The 24,425-nt window shown below is 52.7% G+C and overlaps 1 protein-coding gene across 1 annotated transcript in view; it reads right to left on the bottom strand.

Annotated features, from left to right (window-relative positions):
• Window positions 1–13,324, bottom strand: part of HPCAL1 (hippocalcin like 1) — a 105,121-nt gene extending 91,797 nt beyond the window's left edge. Inside the window, exon 1 of the mRNA XM_040496054.1 lies at window positions 13,043–13,324. The gene's annotated coding sequence lies outside the window, so the exon portion shown is untranslated. The remainder of the gene's footprint in view (window positions 1–13,042) is intronic.
• Window positions 13,325–24,425: the final 11,101 nt, after the last annotated feature.

The raw sequence follows: 24,425 nt of genomic DNA, 5'->3' as shown, positions 1-24,425 counted from the left end.
CTGCCCATGCAGCCTCTTCAGGCTGTGACAAGCCCACACCGGTCCCTGCCAGTTAACAAGCTTGTGCCAAAAGGGCCATCCGGTGGCGAGGCTGCAGTGCGTTGCAGAAGGGAGGCCAAAGAGTGGACGTGCCTGTCACTTCACCCGTGAAGTGACCACAAAGAAGCATCTGGCAGGGGTGCCCACCATGGGCCTTCGGCCGCTCATGCCGTAGAAGGCTCTCTCTGACTCTGGGGCTGCCCGAGTGAGCCAGGAGCGGAGGGGTCCACGGCCCCCCCTTGGCTTCACGCCGTCATGTTATGGGTCACGACCATGACATGCGCTCGGCGAGGGCAGGGCCCCCCCCACATCCTGTTCCCTGTCGTCCCCCAGGGCCCAGGGCCCAGAGCCCAGCTTGGCACGCAAAAATATAAGCATCGGACTAATCTGCCGAATCGTACAGAGCAACCATCGTTCCCACTAGAGACAGGACCCCTAGCTTTATTAGAAGATTTTGTTCCAGCTGTTTATGGGTAGGTGCTCCCGGGGTGCATTGAAGTGTTTCGTGTTTCTGGCAGGAAAGGCAGGGGGTACGCAGCATTAATAATCAGGCAGCCAGAAAGGAGGGCAAAATTATGTCCGAAATGTCACGAGTGTCGAGTCAATAAAGCGTATGACCTTTGTTTAGAAAAATTTAACTTGGGGCGCCTGGGTGGCGCAGTCGGTTAAGCGTCCGACTTCAGCCAGGTCACGATCTCGCGTGATCTCCCGTGATCTCGCGTGAGTTCGAGCCCCGCGTCGGGCTCTGGGCTGATGGCTCAGAGCCTGGAGCCTGTTTCCGATTCTGTGTCTCCCTCTCTCTCTGCCCCTCCCCCGTTCATGCTCTGTCTCTCTCTGTCCCAAAAAAATAAATAAACGTTAAAAAAAAAAAATTTTTTTTTTTAAAGAAAGAAAGAAAGAAAGAAAGAAAAATTTAACTCACACGCACAATTTCAGAAATAGAAGTCAGGCTTATGTATCCTTTTCCGGGACAACTGGGATACCCAGGAAACCCCAGGGACACGCCCAGTCTCCATGGTTACCTACCTGCTTCCAGTGACTGGAGGGCTTCCTTCCTGCCTCTTTGTGGAATCCTGCAATAAACTGAGGACCCAGCTTTCAAAAATAATAATTTCCGAATACCGTAGCCATCCTAACTTTTAAATATGGTTTCCTTATGGTTAAGATCCTGAAATCGTTTACCAGATGTGTGTGGAATTTTGCTGACAATTATTTTCTTTCTCAAGATCACAAATATGGACAGCAGACTATAAAGATGTGATTTTTTAACATTTCTAACCCGAGAAACTGTAAGCGGACCCCGAGCTTGTAGTGAAGGCAACAGCTGACAGCAACAATATTTGCCTGGAGAGACAGCCCAGCCGTCAACGTCTCTCCTTCATCCACCCTGAAATTAATCCTTGATATTGGCCAATTTCTCTGATGATTGGCCTCGACTTCATAACTTTCCACTGCTGACTCAATATCCTGGACTCAGACAGATTAAACCTCTGAAAAATGATGGGAACGACAGCCTGAGAAGCTCTGGAAGGATGCCACCGAAAGTCGGCATGGCCCTAACAAGGGCTGAGAGGGTCCTGCTTTGGGAAGTAAATACAGTCAACCCAATGTCAACCCAACACCAACCCAACGTCAACCCAAGGTCCAAGGCAGGAGCAGCACAGGGAGTGGGGAAGGATCACCCCCATGAGTCCTCCAACTGGACGGAGATAAAGACCAGCAGGTTTACTCTTGGGCTGTCATGGGGGGAAGGGCAGGGGTGGGGAACTGAAAAAGCTATTCAGTCCACAGCAGCCGTGGACTGAAGCAGTGGACTGAGCAGCCTGACCCACGAATAGCAAGGAGATTATCTCTGGAAGAGGTTCCACTGTGCTGAACACCCGTGACGAGAAAAGCAAAGAAACAGCAATGCAAGCTGGGACCAGGCGCAACGGTACAAGGACACCAAACCACCTCATCAAACTACCCCGGGTAAACCCAGCAGGAGCCACATAGGCTCCTTCTCAGCCAAGAAACAAAGCGAACGCCCAAATTCGAGCAAGTGGAAAAGAAGAAACATATTCTAGGCCACAGACTCCACCCTCCGCCATGTTGAAATGGTGGATTTCTAGGAAGACTCAGAACATTTTTCTTCATATTCCAGTTAACAGAGTTACTTAGTATTGAATTTAGATGGCATTAGCAAACTCTAATGATGTATTATGCTAAATTTCCATTAATCCAAATCATCCCAAGTATGGAACTTGTGGGTTCCAGCCAGTCTGACTATAAAAAGAAAGTTTGCTAAGCAAATTAATAGGGTAAACAAGGTTATCAGAGGAATGTGCTCTTGGTGTTCCTTTCAAAACCTTTTTTTCCCCCTAACTCCAAGAGTAATACACGCCCACTGGCGAAAAGTCAGGGTGTAGATGAATGTGAAAAAGCAAGAAAGAAAAGCCACTCGTGATCCCATCAGACTCGACTGCTGTTAAGAGCCTGGTGTATTCCCTTCTCGTCTATTTCCTCAGACCTTTTTTTCCCTCCACAACACAATTGGAATGACACCGTCCAGACAGTTCCATACCTTGCTCCCAGTCTTATATGTAGGAGAAATGTTTAAATTGCTTCTGATTTTCATAGCAAAAACCTAACGACCTATGACCACAAATGTGCTCATCTCCAAGAATTCTTAACAGTTCATGAACTCGGTGAATTCAGGAGTTTGCACACACAGGGACTTTTGTCCGAAAGTAACCCAATTACTTGTCTTCTATGATACTCCCTTAACTCTGACTTCTCTCTAATTCACGATTAATCTCAAGGAGAAGTTCAGCCACCAGTTTCTTAGATAATCAGCGGTATGGTACGGGCCTCCCAGAAAGAACTATTACGAAAAGGAGGGCCACCCGCCTCCTCTGGACTGGTTTTCCTTGGGCGTGTCCTTCCTGAAGGGATAAGCAAACAGCTTCTCAATCAGGAACGGGACGGAGAGCCTCAGACCACAGCTCCACCGCCAATGGCCAACCTTCTGGGCTCCACTGAACTCATTACCTTTGTACTACGAGCTCATTCCTTTGCATAGAGCGCCGTTCCGGGCACAGGAAGTTCTAAAAAAGTGCTGCATGGATGGATGGATGGATGGGACACACAAGAGTTCACCTCCCCAACTTCAGTATCCTCTGACCCTTCCCCTTCCTTCCAATCTGTGCTCCACAGATCTTTTCCTCAACATCGCCAGCGTCTTCTGAATTCTGGTGCAGGCTGTTAAGGTGGCCCTTGCTAAGATGTCTGTGTATTCTAAGAGGTTCTTTTTTTAATTTTTGCAGTCAGCTGGCCTAGGAAAATTGTCTCTGGGCTTTATGTCGGATCGTAGAGCAGACAGAGACTGTAAAGGTGACCTGGTCCTGAGTCCCATTTGACAAATAACGAAACTGAGATCTGGAGAGGAAAAGCCACTCACGCCAAGGTAAAGCCAGACATCAATGATCAGATGGGGGTCATTCCGCCAGCCCAGAAAGCCTTGATGGCTTCTACACCGCTGTCTCATAATTTTAATGAAGGGGTAAAACACTCGCCAATCAGTGATGAGCACAGAAAGCAGCATGAGTGCGCTGACCTGCTGATCACACATTCAAGCCTGCAAAGCAAGGCCCTTTGGCAGAGGTGTTAAGGTTTAAATACTTCAACTTCCCCCCCCCCCCCATCATCCAACAGGGGAGGGAAGAGAGTGGTGGTCCAGCCACACATCTGGGCATCCGTTGTGTTCCAGGCTCTGTGCCAGGAAGGGGAGGACAAGGAAGAGAAATCCACAAGGTCCTGCATGCAAAGAGGTCCGCTGCCCTGGGAGAGGCAGACAAGCACAGGGCCCAACCAGCAAGGTCAGGCTCCAACCTGCACCGGTGAAGAGGGTAAGCGAAGGGCAATTTATCTTCCCTGTAAGGGCGAAGGGGAGCTCAACAGAACAGGTACCACTGACTCTCTCCCGGGGCCTGCAGAATGGCTGGTGTATCAGTCAAGGTTCTCCAGAAAAACAGAACCAGTAAGAGGAGACTTACTGGAATTGGCTCACGCGACTTTGGAGGCCGAGAAATCCCACGGTCGGCCACCTGCGAGCTAGAGACCCGGGAAAGCCGGTGTTATTCAGTCCGAGGCCGGAGGCCCGAGAACCGGAAGCGCTGATGTCCAAGGACAAGGACAAGGACTTCCCAGCTCAAACAAAGTAAATCCCACCTCCCTCCGCCTTTCTGTCCTGTTCGGGCCCTCGATGGTTGCATGATGCCTGCACACATCGGTGAGGGGGTCTTTTGTTACTCAGTCTACCGACTCAAACGCTAATCTCTCCAAGAATCACCCTCACAGACACACCCAGAGCTCATGTTTTACCAGCTATCTGGGCATCCCTTAGCCAAGTCAAACTGACACATAAAATTAACCATCCCAGGTGGGATTTTCCAAGAACATTCCAGACCAGGGAGTCTCACGAGGCCTCTTTTAGAGTAACATCCCATCGCCCACCCGTTTGGGTTCTCCAGGCCTATCATCATCTTGTGCTAACTCCCCTCACTACCCTCCTAACAGTGGGCACCCCTCCCCAACCTGCCAGCAAAGAACAGCTAACTCAACGCAAATGGGCTACGTGGGAAGCAGTCACTCAAGGGCTGGGAAGCAGTGTGGAGACTGGATGGTGATGACGGTGATGGCGGCGATGATGAGGATAATCACGTGGACGGCGTGGGAAGCCAGCAAGTGGCCCCGGGACAAAGCGCAAGGGGAAGGAGCACCGGGCCATCGTGAGACCTTCCCAGTGCTTGGGGGCCCCTGGCCGAGAGAACCTGGAATCCCTTACCTGGGCGACATCTTCCCCTCCCCCCCCACTGGCTCGACCAATGGTGAAAATAGTTCCCAAATGCATAAGCCACCTTCCGCCTCGCTCTCAAAACAATCAGCCGGGCCATGTTGTTTTCAGGCCAGCTAACAGCGTATCGCCCAGAACGTACGCTCATAAAGCGGGCAGTTCACGATCCCATCTTCAGAGAGAGAAAGAGAAGAGGGACAGACGCTCCCTGGAGAATAAGAATGGATCAGCCCGAGAGACAACCAAGCCTTAGCATCTTTCTCCCTTTACTTACTGAGAAGAAAGACGCCCAAAAAAGCCAGAGCAGCCACCCCATTTTGTCTCCCACCCTCGGAAGCTGAACCAGACCATCCAGGCTGCGTCACCAGGCATGCGGCTGGCACTGCATGACTGAGGATTTTTAATAAAGCCTTATGGCTGCCACCGCCACCCCACGCCTTGGAGAGGGCTGAGAGAGAGCGTGAGCGAGCCGTCGGTCCTGCCCACCCACGGCCCTGCCTCGGGCCCACGGCTGGGGCAGCCTTTTCTAGACATCCCACGCTCACACGGGCAGGAGCGACTCTCCAGCCCCACATGTGAACCACATGTAAATACAGAAAATGGTACCGTGTTGGAAGTGATTTGTTTTTAACCCCGGGTGACTGATTTTGAGCGGTGCTCACTTCCCTCCAAAAACGGATGACGGCACAGCAAAGCGAGTATGGGAGTGACGGGGCAGGGTCGTGAGCTGTCGTCAATTCTGCTGTCTGGAGATGCCTGTCAAATGCACAGGAAGGAAGCAGAGACTTGAGCATTTTGCTGCTGGAGGGGAAGAAAACAAGGGCTGTGATCCACACACACACCGCCGCACAGAATCATAACTCCGCCAGCGTCCCCGAGAGCCCCCAGGCAGCCCATTGGCCCAGCAGCACGCTGGCATCCAAACTCAATAAACGATTCCAACGCTCAAGGAGGCGGGGGATCAAGAGATCGGGGCCTCATCTGCAGGAATGTCCTGCAGATCTCTTTGTGCAGCTCCCCCTCGCTCGGGGTCCCCACGAGTGGGTCAGCGACCCTCAGAGATGCTTCTGAGAAGCCGGGCCATCCGAAAGGGCAGCTCCCTAAACTTCAAGTCGTGAGCCGCACCAGCTCCCCTCCAGGAGACTTCGCACACATTCACAGGCTCCCACCTCAAATGCTTTGCTGCTACGGTCTGGGTCAAAGACGCCTAATAAACCTGAATTGGAAAAGAAATACTGAGTAGCAGAGGAGGCACCGCCAGCCACCCAGGGATGTTGAAATAGCAACAGCCACCCACACTTGCCACAGACATGTGACCGGCCAAAGACTCAACTGGGTCCAATACATCCACGTTCCATGTGATACGGTTCCATGGAACCTCTTTGTGCGCGTGAGCAAACTGGGGCTCCAAAGCGCCACCCAGCTGATGAAGGACAGAGCAGAGCCTGACTCAAACCCAGGTCTGCCAGACCCCAACATCTCCAGTCTCCAGAAAGAGACGAGACACTCTTGCTGTCTATCATGCAAGTTCTGTGCATCGGTGGGAGAGAGAGTGAGCATTTGTGACCTGGCGGTCCACACCCCAGACCCCGATCCACCTGCATACACTGCGTATACAGCTTCCGTGACTCAGTTTGCAATCTGTAAAATGGGGTCTCCTCCTCCGCTTTTCTTGAAAGGGCAAAAATGACACAAGGAGAGAAGTTCTTCTGAAACGCACAAGCCAGGTAAGTGTACCTCCCGCACTCTCAGGGCCTCTCTCTACCCATCTCCCAGGAGACCTCTCTGCATGCACACACACACACACATGCACACACGCACACGCACACACACGCGCTTGAGTCACTCCTACCTGGCCAGCCGTGAGCCAAGTAACGGGGCAAATGAAGATGGGCCGCGTAGGGCAAATTCATACCCTACAAGGAGTCTGTTTACATGACTTGGAGGCAATGACAAGAAAAACTGAACGGGACTCCAGGAAAAGCCACAGGAAGGGGTGCCCTGATTTCCAAACAGGGGTGGGAGAGAAAGCGACCTGGCTTAATTCTTGGTTCTTCTCCTTCCTGCTGCGGGCTTTGGGTGAGTTGTTTTGCTCTGGGCATCCTGGATGTTTTCATTTAAAAAATGGGTTTGACCCCGCCTGCCTCACACGTTCTTGCCCCGCATCATAATTGCCTGCCCTGTATTTAGAATTCTAACCCTCTACTGAATTCCAACTCGGGAGCTGACAAAAGAAACACGAGGGAAGCGACCGCACCAAGCACAGACAACATGCCCTGGGTGCACCCCGGGCGCCCAGCGCCGCGCTAGGGGAGGGCTGGGGGCCAGAAAGTCGCAGTCACTGTGCCGGGGAAACACGCACCCGGCCACTTGATCAGCCTGGGGGAGCAATCAACTCTCCCTGGAAAACTCCAGGAAGGCCTCAAGGAAGAGGCCCTTAGGCCAAACCTATAAAACCAGAGGCAGGAAGAAAAGGCAAATCTCCAGACAGCAAGCCCATTGGCGGCTGCCTGGGGGCGGGGGCGGGGACAAAGAATGACAGTAAATGGGCACAAGGGAGCTTTCTGGGGTGATGCAAAGGTTCTAAAACTGGATTGTGGCGACGCTGGCGCCATTCTGTAGATTTACTGAAAAGTAGTGAATTGGACCTGTTTGAAATGGGTACACTTCATGGTATATAAATTATATCTCAATAAAGCTGTTAGTTAAACAAATCTTCCTTTCAAGGATGAGTGGGAGTTTAGCAGATAAAGGAGTCTGGGTGGGGGAGAAGAAAAGCTGGCGCCGGAGCAGCCCGGCCACCCTCCCCCTCACAGTCCCGTCTCCCCCCGACACACACCTGCACCCCTCCCGCCGCAGCTTAGAAGATCGGACCCCAGAACCTTGACCCCCTTTGCCCTAGTTGGGGTGGGGTGGGGGGAGTGGTGCTTCCCTGGGGCACTTGTCAAGGTCTGAGAAGCCCTCACACGGGCTCTCAGGAGACGTGGGTGGTGTCCCCAACCCCCAGCCCAAGCCGGGCTGTGGCCGGAAGGAAGCCTGTGTCCAGCTTCCAGAGTGCTGCTCGAGCAAGGCACACGGCAGGTGTCCAGAAGAACATTGACTAAGGAAGAGCATGAACTGGGGCGGGGGGGCCCGGAGCACAGAGTTAGATGACAAAATCTGTTTTCAACACCGACCTGATGGCAGCGATGACTGAGGAACTGGAGGCCGGGCTCCAGGACACGGGACGAGAAAGCGCTACTCTGCAGAAGAGGAACCGTGGGGACGGAGAGGAGGGACCCGGGCAACAGAAGACTGACCGATTTACGGACAGAGAAAGAAAGGGAAAGAGCTCAGACACACTCAGGAGATCTCCAGCTGTCATGAACAAGCTGGCTAGAGTCCTTCATCATAACAGGTAAAAAAGACCGGCTTGGGGGTGCCTGAGTGGCTCAGTCGGTTAAAGCGTCCAACTTCAGCTCAGGTCACGATCTCGAGGTCCGTGAGTTCGAGCCCCGTGTCGGGCTCTGGGCTGATGGCTCAGAGCCTGGAGCCTGCTTCCAATTCTGCGTCTCCCTCTCTCTCTGCCCCTCCCCCGTTCATGCTCTGTCTCTCTCTGTCTCAAAAATAAAGAAACGCTAAAAAAAAAAATTAAAAAAAAAAAAAGACTGGCTTGGAGGTGGAGGGGAAGTTCAGGGCTCTGCTTTGATGGTGTAGTTGCGTGCAGCCTGCACCACGGCGTGGGGTCTGAGCACTGGGAGAACTCAGGTTTGCTCACCTGATGGGAGCCCAGGTGAAAGGAGGGCGCTTAGAAGAGGGCCTGACTCAGGGACACCTCCCTGGCTGAAAGAGACACAGAGAGAGGGACGATTTCAGCTGCGGCAGCAGGGTACTGAGGCAATCATGGAAGACTTCCAGGAGGAGAACCGTGCAGCCCCCCAAAGCCTTCCTCCTGTCTTCAGAATCATGGTAGTTCTATCCATGGAGTACATTGAACTGTCTCTTAGGCAAGGGTCGCACTCCCATCACTCGCTCTTCAGAAATTTACCCAATGAGGCAGGGACGGCGGATGCCAGCACCCCACCCCGTCTCCTGGTTTCCTGCCAATCTGAGCTGTACCTCAGGAGCTGAAAAGAAACCGATACCTGGAAAACACAGCTGCTGGATTAGCAGGTGCGCGGGGGGGGGGGGGGGCACTCGGCTTATAAAGAAAAACGAAAAGAGCCCCAAGAAGACATCTCTGCCCACCTGCTGTTGGCAGGGGAGGGTTGCAACAGGGAGAAAGCCTAACATCTCCCCGAAGGTGTCTTTAGTTAGTCATGCCTCATAAATGCAGAGATATGAAGCTCTGCCTCTGAAATTCAATTATACTTGAAAGGACATGGCCAAGGCAGGGTTCTCTTAAAGGATTTACTGTGCTTTTCTGATGATTAAAAAGAAAAAAAAAAAATTCTCTAGACTTGCTCATCAGCACCTAAGAAATGCTGCACCTGTCAAACTGTATTGATTACCTGAAGTTACATTAAAACCCATGTCACTAGGTTCCACCCTCTTTTTTTTTTTTTTCTGGTGGAAAGTACTTTGAAAGAAACATCTTCCTCCCCATAGAGCAAGAGTCACGGAGACAGCTCCTGAACCCCCTCTGCTATCTCCGTATACAATTACCTGTCACCCCCTGGCTGGAAACTCGACCCAAAGCAAAGAGCACAAGTGCTGTATGAGATGCATCGAGGGCACAGCCTCGCATGTGGGCGTGAAAACGCCAAAGAAACCCAACGAAGACTGCGGGAGAATGGTGAGGCCCAAAGTAGACAGAGCGTCATTAAAGGCTACAGGTGCCCTCCTTCCACAAGCACAATGACATTTGGGGCTGACACACTAGCAAAATACCCTTAATCCCCCCCCCCCCCCCCAAGCCTGGGCTGGCGACTCACAAATTGGAAGCATTATCCCGTAACAAACAAGCTTGGTTTAGGGCTTCCTGGAATGCGAAATTCTAACACAAACCTGATCCCGATCTAGATAAAATTTCAGCTGCCAAGCAGCTTACTCTTTGGTGCCAAATACACTCTGGGGCTCCTTAGTCCTATCCAGGATTATCACCGGTTCCTCAGTGACCTGAGCACTTTACCGCTTAGGAGAGGCAATACGAGGTCTTAGAATAAGTTTGAGGGAAGGACCGTAGGCGTGACGGGGAGACGGAGTGCCTAATGCACAGATGCACACTAGGGCATTTTATGGGAAAAGGCAACCTTTGTAACCGTGCACGCGGAGCCCTGAAGGTAGCGGGTGCCAGCCGGGGAAGAGAGTACTTCTGCCTTACTAAGAGCAAACTCCGCAGCATCTCCAGGTAGAGACAGAGCTCAATAAAGACAAGGCCCACATGGGGGCTGTGCACAAAGGTGAGTCCACTCCTTGGGGTTCAAAAGCTTGCATTCCGAATTCTGCCCGGCCCAGTCAGTGGCCAGAGAGCAGCGTTAGCATAAATTCTGGAAGAATGAGTCCCAGCTCCTTTATATCTCTTAAGAGTTTCCCTCTAGAGGGTTTGTTGGAAATGAATGGATACTGGCCAGAGTTTGGGCAAATCTCTGTTCTTCTGGGGTTTAGACTTGTTCCTGCACAAGTCTGAGCTTCCAGCCTTCTGATTCCCAATGCCAAGTGTCCCCCACGATTATCACACGTTGACATCTATTTTCCACCTTACAGAAAGCATCAAAGCGGAACCCAAAGGGAGCAAGCAAGGCTAAAACGCACCACATCGAACCACACATCCCACCGCAAGCAAGAGGCAGAGCCCCTGAGCCTTCCCTCCGGCACATTATCCAATAAAACCTCAAGAGCTCAGTAATTACAGGTGCTCTCAAAAGTGAAACAGAAATAGATCTAGGGCCAAAACACTGGTTTGCTTGAGATCAAGGGTGGCCTAAAGCAGAAAATACAAAACAACCACCACAACAACAAACAGGCCAGCTCTCAGTCTATCTTCTGATCTGAGAAAGCCAGCCTGATTTGTTTGTTTTGTTTTGTTTTGTTTTGTTTTGTTTTCCAGTATTACTGAATCTGATTACGGGGAAGAGTGCAGGATTCAGATGAAAGGCCCTTTTTTCCCTCTGGGATATAAAATCACTTTATGAAAACAGAAAAAGCAGGTTGCATTTTATGTGTGCCCCTGACACCAAATCAGATGAAAACTTAGCTTAGCCAGGTCCCCTGGCCTGCGATCACCGCTGAAGCCTCGGTGGTCAGTGCTGGCAAAAGACAGAGCAAACAAGAGGTTTCGGCTCCCGTGTCATAAAAGCCTGCAAAGGATGCCAGCTTCCCGGAGCACACCCACCGAGAGCCGATGATTCCGGGAATCGCATCCCATACCTCCGCACAGCCCGTGATGGTCCCCATGCCCCCGTCCCCATTCCATGCCACTGCTCCATTTTGAGAGCCTCACGCACCATGAGGCTGGCCGCATCCCTGGTGAAAGGTTATTTGTTTTCCAGACTGGGGAGGGTCCTGAGAGGAAGAAAGAAACCACGGCGATGGAGGGAAGGAATCACCAGCTCTGGGAGAAGGCAGCAGGGCAGCGCGGGCCAGCTGGCCCTGCTGGGTCTGAGCAAGCGCTGTGCTAGGGTTGGCAGGGCTCTCCCCGAGATTGCACCGTGGTTTGAGGGTGTGCACATCCACTGCCGTTCAATGTTACACAGCAGTAGGTTTCAAACTAAATATTTGACACATTGTGGTGTGGGACTAGGAGGAAGGGTCCCACGGAGCCTCAGCCTGCTGCGGAAGGCTGATCCAACAGAACCGCAGTTGCATGGGTGGGGGGGGGGGGGTAGGGTCGGATGGAATCCAATGCCGAGGCCCAAGGCGGGACTCGCCGTCCTGGCAAACAGCCTCCTCTAGGGGGAATGGGTGTTGGCCGAGAGTAAAGGGGTATGGCCTTCAGCTTGACGAGGCCAGGCTGGGATGCCCTGGGAGCCCGAGATTCACGTCTGCGGGGAGCACCACTTTCACACCCCGGCTGGCAGACTGTGTGAGATGCTACAGCCCCGGGGACTAGGCACTTGTTGAACAAAAAGGCTCCCGACTCCAGCAGCCGCCGCGTTTGGCCAGGAGAGGGACCCCCAGCTCGGGCGCTGGAGACTTCGCTGCGGGGGCGCTGCGCGCTCCTGCACACCCGAGGCGGCGCCGCCCGGGAGATGCGGCGAGCAGGCGGCGCACCCAGCAGCCTAAACTTTCTCGAATCTCCGTGCTTCGCGGTTAAGTTAGGGCCGTGAGAGAGGCACAAAACACGCGCGGGGGGCGGGGGATGTAATAGCCCCACCCACGATGAAGGGGCAAAAAGGATTTAAAAAAAGAGAGAGACGCTAATTCAATTAACTTAGCACCTACTATGTGCCAAGCACCCGGCCGAGACCTATCTTTAGCGTGTTCTCATTTTAAATGTCATGACATACCCCAAGGGAGGAACTGTCCCCATTTGATACAGAACCAAATCTCAACCAGAGAAGGTGGCGTGTCTGGCCCAGGTCGCAGTGCGGGTCACGGCGATACCAGGGCTCCTAACTCAGGAGCAGGGCTCTCTGTCCGTCGCCCCTCCGCCCGTAAGGAGGGAGCGGATGGCCACCGCGCCGGCCCCCTACCCTGGCCGGAGCTCACCTGCCACCCACGTGGGCCGCGCGCACCTGCCCCCCACCCCCGCGGGGCCAGCCAAGGCTGCCCCAAAGGCCCGCACTACCTCCCTCGGATCCCAGCTGTCTCCCAGGGCCCTGGAGCTCCGCACTGCGCGGGCCGGCGGGGGACAGAGGGCCCCGCACGCAAGGCTGGACGCCCACGCCCACCCCGCCACCCGCGCCCCACGCGCAGCCGCTCACCCAAGCCACCCGCCCCGCACCCGTCCCCACCAGCAACTGCGCCCGGACACACAATTCCACAAACGCAGCCCAAAATGTGCACACCCACTGCACACACGGATCCCCACGAGGACACGCCATTCCAGGGACACGCCACCGTCTTCGGTCACCCACAACTCCACCACGCAGACAAACACAGGCACCCCCAACACACACGCGCGAGCGCGCGCGCGCACACACACACACACACACACACACACACTCACGCACGCAGAGAGCCCGATCGTAGCTCACGCCAGTGCACACGCCGGCACTCTCCGGAGCCCGCAGCCCCTCGCTACCCTACCTGCTCCGCAGCAGGACGCGGTCCGCCGGCTTCCCCAGCCCAAGTTCGGCGCCGCGGGCGCTGGGGCAGGCGCGGGCCGCTGCCCGGGACGAGCGCGCCGAGGCCGGGAGGGTGGCTAGGAGCGCGGGCCTCCGTGCGCCCGCAGCCTCCGCGCCGGCCCTGCGTTCATCGCCTCCCAGAAAAACAAAAGGAAGCCGGCAGCGAGGGAGGGAAAGAGGTGGAGGCGCCCGCCCGTCCGCCGGTCCGCCCGTCCGCCGCCTGCGGTCGCCTCGGCCCGCCTGCCAGCGCCGGGAAGGAAGGGACTCGAAGGCGGGACCCGGAGGCGGGGGCCGGGGGCGGAGCGTGCGGCCGGGGCTGGCGCTCAAGTTTCCAGCGGACCCACCCCCGTCTCGACCACGCCCCCGTCTTGCCCCCGCCCACCTACCCTGCTTGGGTCGCGCCCCCGTCCCTAGCCACGTCCCTTGCTGGCCCTTCGGCCCGGGGCCTCAGAGCTTTCCGCGCCGGCCCCTCGCGGCCCTTTAGCGCACTCTCCGCCCGGCCTAGGCCTTAACCCGGTCCCGTGTCGGCTGGATTTCGGGGCAGGACCGGGGCCGAGCACCAGTTCCGCCTCCCTAACCCTTGGCCTCTGGCCTACGGGTGTGGGAGAGGCGGGGAGGCGGCACCGGGAGGGGCCAGTTCCGCGCCCACTCCCCCGCCTCCCCAGTCCTCTGCAGGAAGTGCAGCCCTTTCTGGTGGCCCAGAAAGGGAAGAGGCTGGAGTCGCCCCAGGCCATCTCCCGGGGCCCTCTGGTATCCTCCCCGCCAGCCCCCCCCCCCCGGGCAGATAGCACCAGCCTTCCCGCGCCTCTTTCGGGGAAGAACCGAGGACACCTGAGTTCCAGTTCTGGTTGCCTTTGCCAGTTCCGGGCGGGCGGTTTGGGCAAGTCCCTTAGACTCCCGGCCTTGGTTTCCCCACCTAGGAAATGGACGGGAGGAGGAGCAGGCTTTTGCGGGCCCTCCCCTCCCAGACGTGCTCTGGGCCTTCAGTCTCTGCGGAGGAAGGCACTTGGGGGAAATCTCCTTTTCCAGGGGCCGGTGGCCTGGGTGTCAGGGAGAGACAACCCCATGCGTCCTGCAGACTTCCTCAGTCTCCCTCCGAAGGCACCTGCCTGGGAGAGAGGGAGTGAGGGACTGTGCTTCCCAGAGCCTCTCCTCCCAGTAGCTCCTGAAGATCTGGGCCCTGGAAAAGCAAATATATACACCCACCCACCACCACCCACCCCAAACATCCCCGAAGAAAAGGTAACCACAGAAACAGCCATGAATGCGGAGCTGGGCGTTAGTGTTAGGCTGAGACAGTCTGTCTCTCTCGCGTCTCTAGGGGAAAACGCAAATCCTCCTGCAAATACTCCTCCACAAAAGTGGTGAGTGAACTCCCATTACACAGGAGGCTGCAGAGAGGAATGCTGGTGGGTGGCTTCGGGGGCGGGGGGGTGGGGAACAGGGTGGGCCCGTAGGCAAGGTGGTGGAAGCCCAGACCCCTCTCTCTCGGCAAGCAAATGGCAAAACCACCCCAGAGGCATTTAGTCTCCTAGGCAGCCCTGCTGTGGGGATTAAATGCGATCATTACTGAGCTGTCAGCAGCAGGGGGCCGGGGTGATGTCACAGGGAGCCACTCTGGTACCTGGGGCACCCTCTTTCCTTCTCAGCAGACCAGCAGCCACGGTGATGCAGTATATCCACGCAGAGGGTAGGGTTACAGGTGAGACGCCTGCGGTCACATGTCAAACCCAGGCCCATCTACCAGGTGGATACTGGGTTCGAAGGGGTAAGTCACGTTCTGCTGGGGTCACACGTGAGGCTCATTTCTCACTCAGGTTGCAGTTGGAGGGCTCGGGGAAGGCTGGTCACGAGCATTCGGGAACTCCAGCCCCTTCCAGCTGGAGATTCTTCCTTCAGGACTTCTGAGGACTCCGCCGACCCCTTGACTTCCAGCCAGCAACAAGAGAGGAGACAGTGCTAGCTGGGGGTCGGGGGCCGGGGGGAGGGGGGGGAGGCGGTCACTAGGATCCAGGCCTGAAGGAGGCATACGTCACATTGGCCTGCATTCACTGACCAGAGTTAGTCACGAGGTGCTACCTGGATGCAAGGGATCCTGGAATTATAGTCTTCCTCTGTGCCCAGGAGAAAACGGCCATTTTGGTGGACACATCGTGACGTCTCCTGCCACGGAATCAGAGCGCAGTTCTCCAAAGCTCAGTCACAGGACAACAGACAGACACGCACATAAAGCATGAGAGTCGTTGAGATCTGAGCCACAGCTAGCTACGATCACCTGCAAAATCAGCTCGTGGGGAGAGGGTCAGGGGCCTCGAAAGACAAGGAGGCGGGGAAAGCTTCACCCAGGGTGAAGCGGGGTGGAGGGGGAGGAAGCTCGGGGAGAGTGAGAAAGCAGATTTGCTATCAGTGGACCTCCGGGCCTTTGCCTGGGCTGTGTTCTGCCCCACCCATCTGGAACCTCCCTATCCCCAGGATCCAGTTCAGATTTCGCGTCACCCTCTGACCTCTCAGCTCCTGTGCACTTCTCCCTTCCCTGAACTTCTAGAGGAGTGTCTCACTTCAAATGAGCTACAGCCTGGTCCTTTCCTTTTGCTCTTTCAGGAACGCCTTATCAAGCTTCATGGAGGGAGGGCATGCAGTAGTTACTTCATTAGTGCTTCTGAATTTGATAAACTGGCGTAAAACGAAAAGCAATTTCAGGGTATGGTGTTCTGTCACTTTCCCGGGGCTGCCATCCCAAAGTACCACAGACTGGCTGGCTCAAACCAAGACATTCCGTCTCAGAGCTCTGGATGCTGGAAGGCCAAGGTCAACATGTCAGCCAAGCTGCGTCCTCCTGAGGGGTCTGAGGGGGAATCTGTTCCGGGCCTCTCCCCTGGCTTCCGTAGCCTCAGGTGTTTTCTTCGCTTACAGACGGCTGTCTTCTCCCTCTGTCTTCATGTCGTCTTTCCTCTGTGTGTGTCTGCCTCTATGTCCACATTTCCCCTTTTTTATAAGAACACCAGTCATATTGGATTAGAGCCCATTCTAATGACCTTCATTTGATCATGTACAAAAGACCCCGTTTCCGAATAGAGTTCTATTCACAGGTACCAGAGATTAGGGCTTCAGCATCTTTATGGGGGAACAATTCAGCACATAACAGGTGCACGCTGTATATAATTTGTCTTCCATACCATGGCTGTAAACACTTAAAGTCGGGACTGATTCTGATTATTCTTAATAATATCTGACATAATCGTGGCACCTGGGTGGCTCAGTCGGTTAAGCGTCAGACTTCAGCTCCGGTCGTGATCTTGCGGTTCGTGAGTTCGAGCCTCGCGTCGGGCTCTGTGCTGACGGCTCAGAGCCTGGAGCCTGCTTCAGATTTCGTGTCTCCCTCTCTCTCTTCCCCTCCCCTGATCACACTGTCTCTCTCTCTCTCTCTCAAAAATAAGTAAACATTAAAATAATAATAATATCTGGGGCACCTGGATGGCTCCATCGGTTGAGCGTCCGACTTCAGCTCAGGCCATGATCTCACGGTTTGTGAGTTCGAGCCCCGCGTCGGGCTCTGTGCCGGCAGCTCGGAGCCTGGAGCCTGCTTCAGATTCTGTGTCTCCTCCTCTCTCTGCCCCTGCCATGCTCATGCTCTGTCTCTCTCTGTCTCTTAATAATAAATAAACGTTTAAAAAAATAAATAAAATAATAATGATATCTGACATAGTTTTATGACATTACTGTTTTAGAAGTGCTTTACATATGCTATTTCCAACATTCTTAAGATTATTCCCACATTTTATAGATGAAGACACTTATACTTGGAGAAAGGAAATGTCCAAGGTCACATGTTAGTAACAGTGGCAGCGGGGTCTAAAAGCCAGATTCAGCGTCACTGTGCTGGGCCCACACAGGCTTTGGAAAAAATACTATAAAAACAAATTGTAGTACTTCAATGAACTTGAATGTGTATCCTCCTGAGAGGCTCTTTCAGATAAATACGGTTCTAGGTTATAAACCCGGGATCCTGGAAGCTTGAGGGAGGGAGGCCCCATGGTTTCCAGGTCCTCTTTTGATTGGGTCACTCTGTGTCATTGTAATTACAGAGATGAGGCACCTGGGGCTGCCCACCCCCCTACCCCCCAGCTCCAGAAGCTCAAACCAGGAGAAACGGTCAGAGAACTTGTCGGCAGCACCAGCGGCAAGAATGACTAGAATCGCTGGATCCTGCCTCGGGCCAGTATGGATCCGAGGTGGGGACGTTGGATGATTGGCCATCTTGCTTACCCCTGGCATCCACGAGTGTTCGTGATGGCCCCTGAGGCAGAGGCTATGACCCGCGGTTACCCAGGGAATGTGACTCAGAGGCACATTCCCATGGATCCCCCTCTCCCCTTCGCCCTTGCAAGCTCCAGAGGGTTCCGATGAACGAGAGGGTCCCTCTCCTCGAGCGACTACCCCGCCATGGACTGAATCGTGTCCCTCCAAAATTCATACATTGAAGCCCCAACACCCCCCACGTGCCTGGATTTGGAGATCGGACTTTATAGGAAGTAATTAAGGTTAATGAGGTCATGAGGCATCTGGGTGGCTCAGTGGGTTAAGCCTCCGACTTCGACTCAGGTCCTGATCACACAGTTCGTGGGTTCGAGCCTCGCGTCGGGCTCTGTACTGACAGCTCGGAGCCTGGAGCCTGCTTCGGATTCTGTGTCTCCCTCTCTGCCCCTTCCCTGCTTGCGCTCTATGTCTCTCTCCCTCTCTCTCAAAAATAAATATTAAAAAAAAAGTTAAAAAAATAAAAACAAATAACTAGCTGACTAAAAAAAAAGAACATACTCTTCAGCAATCACGACTGAGCCCTAACCCAGGGCTCTGATTTCCTAATTTGTAACATGTGGATGTTAATGTCTCCCTTGGATTAAAAGAGGCAATGTATGTAAAGAGCCTATGGCTTGATAGATACGCCATAAATGATCGGGACGTTACCTTCAGTGTCATTGTCAGCAGCACTGCGCTGACGGACTCAGTATAAACGCATAAAGGAAAGCATCCTGACGAATCTCTGGAGACCTGGGTTCCAGTCTCAGTTCTGGCACATTCTAGATGTGTCACCTGAACACGACACCTAAGCTCTGGGAGTCTGTTTCCTCGGGAGTGAGTCGGGCTGCCCTCAGGCGACCGGGGCAGGGAAAGGTCAGACGCACCACGGATTGGCAAACGGCCTGGAACGCTGTGGAAGTGCCTGCCGGGGACTTGAGTGCTGACCTCGAAGTGGTCGCTCCCCAGGCAGTGGTCAGGGTGCATTGGAAGCAGCCAAGAATCTGTTTGGCGGGGCAGCGCTCCTGCTAAACCAAAAGCCAAACACAAACAGTGGCTTTGACCAAGGTTTCCAACCAATCTGAACCGGAAAAGGCTGCTTGCCTTTCCAGCTCGGTCCCGGATGGCTTCTCTTCTGGGAAACAGAGCTCCTGGTGCCTGAGAAATGGGGACGCGCCAGCCCACACGGACGGTAGGTGAGTGTCTGCCCGAAACAGTGGGGCGGCTAACGAGCAGCGGAAGGAACACCCCTCAGCCCTGCGTGTCTCCGTTTCGCCTTCTAGCCGGCGGTCCAGACCCCAACAGAAAGAAAAGGTGACCCACGTACCCAGGCACATTTTTCAGTGTAAAAAGGCACAGGCAAAATTAATGTTAATGGCACATGTTTCTTTTTCTTTATTTTTTTAATTTTTTTAAACGTGCATTTATTTTTGAGAGAGAGACAGAGACAGAGTGCGAGTGGGGGAGGGCCAGAGAGAGACAGAGAGAGAGAGAGAGAGAGAGAGAGAGGGAGAGACACAGAATCTGAAACAGGCTCCAGGCTCTGAGCTGTCAGCACAGAGCCCGACGCGGGGCTCGAACTCACGAACTGCGAGATCATCACCTGAGCTGAAGTCGGACGCTTAACTGACTGAGCCACCCAGGCACTCCAATGGCACGTTTGTAAATTCAATATAGAGGAAATGTTTTTACTTCAACGCGCGATCACTCTACAAGTTATGAATGAGATATTTTGCATTCTTCATACTAAGTCTTTGACGTTCGATGTGCGTTCTGTATTGATAGCATGTCTCGATTGGGACCGGCACAATTCAGGTGCTTAGTATCTATATGTGGCCAGTGGCTGTCACCCAGACGGTACAGATATAGAGCAATGGATCCTCAACTTCAGTGTACAACTGAATCCCCTGGGGGCGCCTGGGTGGCTCGTTGGTTAAGCATCAGACTTCGGCTCAGGTCATGATCTCACAGTTCATGAATTCGAGCCCTGTGTCGGGCTCTGGGCTGACAGCTCAGAGCCTGGAATCTGCTTCGGATTCTGTGTCTCCCACTCTCTCTGCCCCTCCCCTGCTCACGCTCTGTCTCTCTCTCAAAACTAAACTAAAAAAAAAAAAAAAAAAAAAAAAAAGGAATCCCTGAAGGGCTTGCAAAAACACAGATTGCGAAGCCCCAACCCCAGAGTTTATGATTCACAAAGTCTGGGCTGTTCCCTGAGAATCTGCATTTCTAACAAGGTTCCAGGCGATGCTGCCGCTGGTCAGGAGTCCACACTCCGAGTACCACCGGCCTAGACGGTCTTCTGAGGCAGAAGAAAGGTGCTTTATCATTTACATCTGGGAAAGCTATCTCATTACAGTAAATCCACAGTAGTCAAGAGAGTGTGGTACTGGCATAAGGATAGCTATTTGGATGAATGGAATAAGGTTGAAAGGCCAGAAATAAACCCTCACATCTATAATCAGTTGATTTTTGGCAAGGGTACCGAAACAATTCAACGGGAGAAAGAATAATCTTTCCAACAAGTCATACTGGAACCACCGGCTGGTCACTTGTACAAGAATGCATTTGAACCCCTACCTCACACCATTTACAAAAATTTCACTCAAAATGCATCCAAGACCTAAATGTAAGAGCTAAAGCTATAACATCTTAGAAGAGGGGTGCCTGGGTGGCTCAGTCAGTTAAGTGTCCAACTTCGGCTCAGGTCATGATCTCGTGGTCTGTGGGTTCGAGCCCCGTGTCGGGCTCTGGGCCGACAGCTCGGAGCCTGGAGCCTGCTTCAGATTCCGTGTCTCCCTCTCTCTCTGCTCCTCTCCCCGCTCATGCTCTGTCTGTCTCTCTCTCAAAAATAAATAAATGTTGATAAAATAAAATCTTGGAAGAAAACATAAGAATAAATCTTTGGGACCTTGGATCAGGCAATGGTTTCTTAAGCATGACGCCAAATGCACAGGCAATCAGAGAAAAAGCTGACAAGATGGACTTCATCAAAATTTAAAACTTTTGTGCTTCAACGGGCACCATCAAGAAAGTGAAAAGACAGTCCATAGAATGGGAGAAAATATTTGCAAACCGTATATCTAATCAGGAACTTCTATTGCGTATATATAATGAACTCTTACAACTCCACAACAAAAAGACAAGTAACCCAATTTAAAAATGGAAAGGGAAAGGGGCACCTCGGTGGCTCAGTCAGTTAAACGTCTGACTTCGGCTCAGGTCATGATCTCACAGTCCGTGAGTTTGAGCCCCGCGCCGGGCTCTGTGCTGACAGCTGAGCGCCTAGACCCCGCTTTGGATTCTGTGTCTCCCTCTCTCTCTCTCTCTGCCCCTCTTCTGCTTGTGTTCTGTCTCTCTCTCTCTCAAAAGTAAATAAACATTTTTTTTAATATTTTTAATTTTTTTTAACGTTTATTTTCGAGACAGAGAGAGATAGAGCATGAACGGGGTGGGTCAGAGAGAGAGGGAGACACAGAATCGGAAACAGGCTCCAGGCTCTGAGCTGTCAGCCCAGAGCCTGACGCGGGGCCTGAACTCACAAACTGCGAGATCGTGACCTGAGCTGAAGTCGGAGGCTTAGCCGACTGAGCCACCCAGGCGCCCTAAAAAATTTTTAAATAAAAAATAAAAATGGAAAGGGACTGGGGTAGACATCTAAGGAAGATATACACGGGGCCAACAAGGGCAAGAAAAAGATGACCCACGTCATTCGTTGTCAGGGAGACACAAAGCAAAACCTCTGTGAGATTACTTCACACACTCTGGGGCTGTTGTCATCAAAAAGACGAACAATACCAAGTGTGGGTGGGGATTTGGAGGATCTGGAACCCACCCACATTCATGGCTGGTGGTAACAGAAAATGGTGCGTTGGCTTTGGAGTGCATCTTGGCAGTTCTCCTAAAAGTCAAACATAGACTTACCATGTGACCTGGCGTTTCTACTCCCAGGTACATAGCCGAGAGAATGGAAAACATACACCCACCCCAAGACTTGGGCCTGACGGTGGATAGCAGCCCTGTTCATAAGAGCTACAGAGTAATGAGGAAGACGTGGGGAAAGGGGGTCTCTCGGGCACCGAGGGGAGAGCGTGACGGCAACCGTCGCTTTGAGCAATTTGCCGATACCTGGTAAAGTTGGAGAGACAGACACCCTTCAGCCCAGCAACTGCCCCTGCAGTTACCCACCCCAAGAAAATGTCTGTGCACAAGCCAAAAAGCCATATGCATGAACACATCCCAACACAGGAGGAGAGAAAAGCATCCTCAAGGTCCTGCGTGAGGGGGAGGGGTGCACAAAGTGCTTTATACCCTTACAATGAGTTCCTATAAATGGTGGGAAAATCAACCACCTGGATACATCTGAATCGAGGTGGATAGACCACAAAAACAGCATTGAATGTTTAAAAAGGCAAGGAATGAAAACGAAACGGTATTGTGTAAATACACACAACTATAGCAAAGTATCAAAATGGACTGCAGGAGAGCCCACGGATTCACGTCAGTGATTGCTTCTGGGACAGGGCAGGATGCGAAAAAGATCGTAGCGCTACGAGGGGCTTCCCCTGTGCCTGACATGCGCTATTTCTAAAAACATAAAGCCAATGCGCCCTGGTGGCAACTCTGTTACGGATGCATGTGTGTCCCGTGTATTCCTTTTGTCTGCATTTATCTGCATTTCGCAATATTTCTCATAAAAAGGGGACATGAATCGTATCCCTTGTCCCTCATTTGGTCTGTTCGGAAGCGTCTGGATTCTAATTTATGGGAAGGCCCAGCTAATTTAAAAGGCAAAGTGCCAGGAACGTCAACCTTTTGGAACCCAGCAGGTGGAAAAGCTCTTGCTCCCTCCCCCCCCCCCCCAAGGTTGTTGTGAAGCCCAGGTACTTACGGAAATCTCTAGGAGCCTCAGGCTTTGTTGGTAAAGTAAGGCAGGATCATGGAAACGGAGAGCTGTTCCCAGAGTGGAGAAAGGTTAAGTGGCTCAGAAGGATGTTAACTTTCGTGTCTTTTGAGCAGGGTCAGGGAAGTCCCCGTGAAGTTCAAAGTAAGCCAGGACACGGAGAGGCACTGCCGAAGTCACTGTGTGCAAAGACAGCCCGGCAAGGGTCAGCCCGGGAGACAGGCAGAGAACGCGTCTGACGCCACAGTGTCCCAGGTGTGAGGAGGCCATGTGCGGAGGGAATCCGGGGGGGACAGAGCTATAGGACCCACCGAGCCGGGCGTCTGCGCCATCAGGGGCATGAGGCCTTCCAGGCAGGTGCGGGCGGCTCCCACGCAGCTAAGTAACCCTCGAGGACAACCCGGAAATTCATGGTCTCGTGGCCGCTGTGACTCTCCTTCCAGATTCCCCATCGGAGCCGAGACAGACGTCCCTCAGCTGCAAGGAGCGTTGGCTGATCCCTCCCTGGGAACTGCCCTTGAGCGAAAGGAGCTGCCTGGTGGCCTAAGGTTCACAGCTCCCCAGGCCCAGCTCCCATCCGGTAACTGGTAACTTGGGGATCAGGCCCAGGACATCTCTGAAGGTCTACGCAGCCTCAGAGCTCCTTGTGGGAGGCTCTGGTCCAGCTGTCTGCCCCCTGTGCCCCTTATTTACCACAGAGCTGTGTCCCCAAGGGCCCTCCCTAATAAACCTCTGGCTCGAAAAATCTCATCTCCAGATCTGTTTCCTAGGGAACAATCTAAGACGTGGATATCTAACGGTGGTCAAGACAATGTTACAATGTATTTAGGGGCCTCTCTTTGAGGCTGCGTGTAATATATCTCTATTCACTTCTGCATTAGAATCAGCTGCGAATAATAAAGGCCCCCCCAAATATTGGCTGCAGCAAGACAGAACATTCAGTTCTTGCTCATTGAAAAGTAGCCCAGGGTAAAACTATTCTTACAGGACAAAAAGCAGGTGAGGCAGGTGTATGGAGGGTGGGGGGATCCGAGATTGACTGTAAAGGGATAAAAACTTTGGGGCGTGATAAAAATATTCTGCATTTGGTCGGAATATGTGACGGGCATATATGTTTGTCAAACCTCAATGAACTGTGCACTTAAAATGGGTGCGTTTTAAGTAAATTGTAGCTCAATAAAGTTGATTTAAAAAATTTGTTTTTAAGTAGTCCAGAGACAGGAAGTCCGGGATTAAAATAGTCCCAGATGACAGGAACCCAGTCTGTTTTGTGTTTCTCCTCCTTCCATGATCTTTGGTCTCCAAGTCACCTCATGGCTCAGAACGGCTGCAAAAGCTCCAGCATTTATATCCTTTGTCCAGGCAGAAGGAAGAAGAAGAAGGAAAAGGGCCATCCCTTCCTTTCTAAAGAGGAGGTAAGTGCCACACAACACCTCTGGGCACATCTCATTGGCCAGAACTTAGTCATACGGCTACACCTTTCCATAAGGAAGCTGGAAGATGTGTAGTCTTTAAATGGGGTCTTTGCAGTTCCAAATAAATTTAGGATCCTACTGTTAAGGAACAGGAGGAGAATCACTGTTGGGCCAATGTTCACAATATCTTAGAAAGATGTCCATGAAAAAGTGGTTGAAATAAACAAAAAAAATATTTTGTTTGCTTAAAAAAGGAAGCGTCAAGCTAGAAAACCGACCACGCGAAGGTCTCAGGGCTTTCCCAGTGAAGGCGCAAGGTCAGAATGTCAGCGCAGATCTGTGTCTGCACTGCCGAGACAGGTTTAGGATCTGCAAGAGTCAAACATCCAAAGTAAAAATTATGTTCTTTTCTTAGTCAACTCATGGTGTCCTAGGGCCAGAGGCAGTGATCGGAGTGAAATGGGGGGAGGGGGGAGCAGGGGGGGTGGGTGTCTCTGCTAAAGGGGACAGGTTTCTTTTTGGTGTGACGAACACGTTCTAAAATTGATCATGGTGATGGTTGCACAGCTCTGTGAACAGACAGAAACCATTGAATTGTGCACTAACATGGGCGAATTGCATACTATGTGAATTATATCTCAGTAAAGTTGTTACCAAAAAAAAAAGAAAGAAAGAAAGAAAGAAAGAAAGAAAAGAAAAGAAAGAGAAGAGAAAGAGAAGAGAAGAGAAAAGAA

The sequence above is a fragment of the Herpailurus yagouaroundi genome, unplaced genomic scaffold (genome assembly GCF_014898765.1).
Source record: "Herpailurus yagouaroundi ecotype Mexico unplaced genomic scaffold, PumYag 188, whole genome shotgun sequence".
Classification (NCBI taxonomy): Eukaryota; Metazoa; Chordata; class Mammalia; order Carnivora; family Felidae; genus Herpailurus; species Herpailurus yagouaroundi.
The sequence above is the reverse complement of the archived record's forward strand: the minus strand, read 5'-3'. Positions and strand labels throughout refer to the sequence as shown.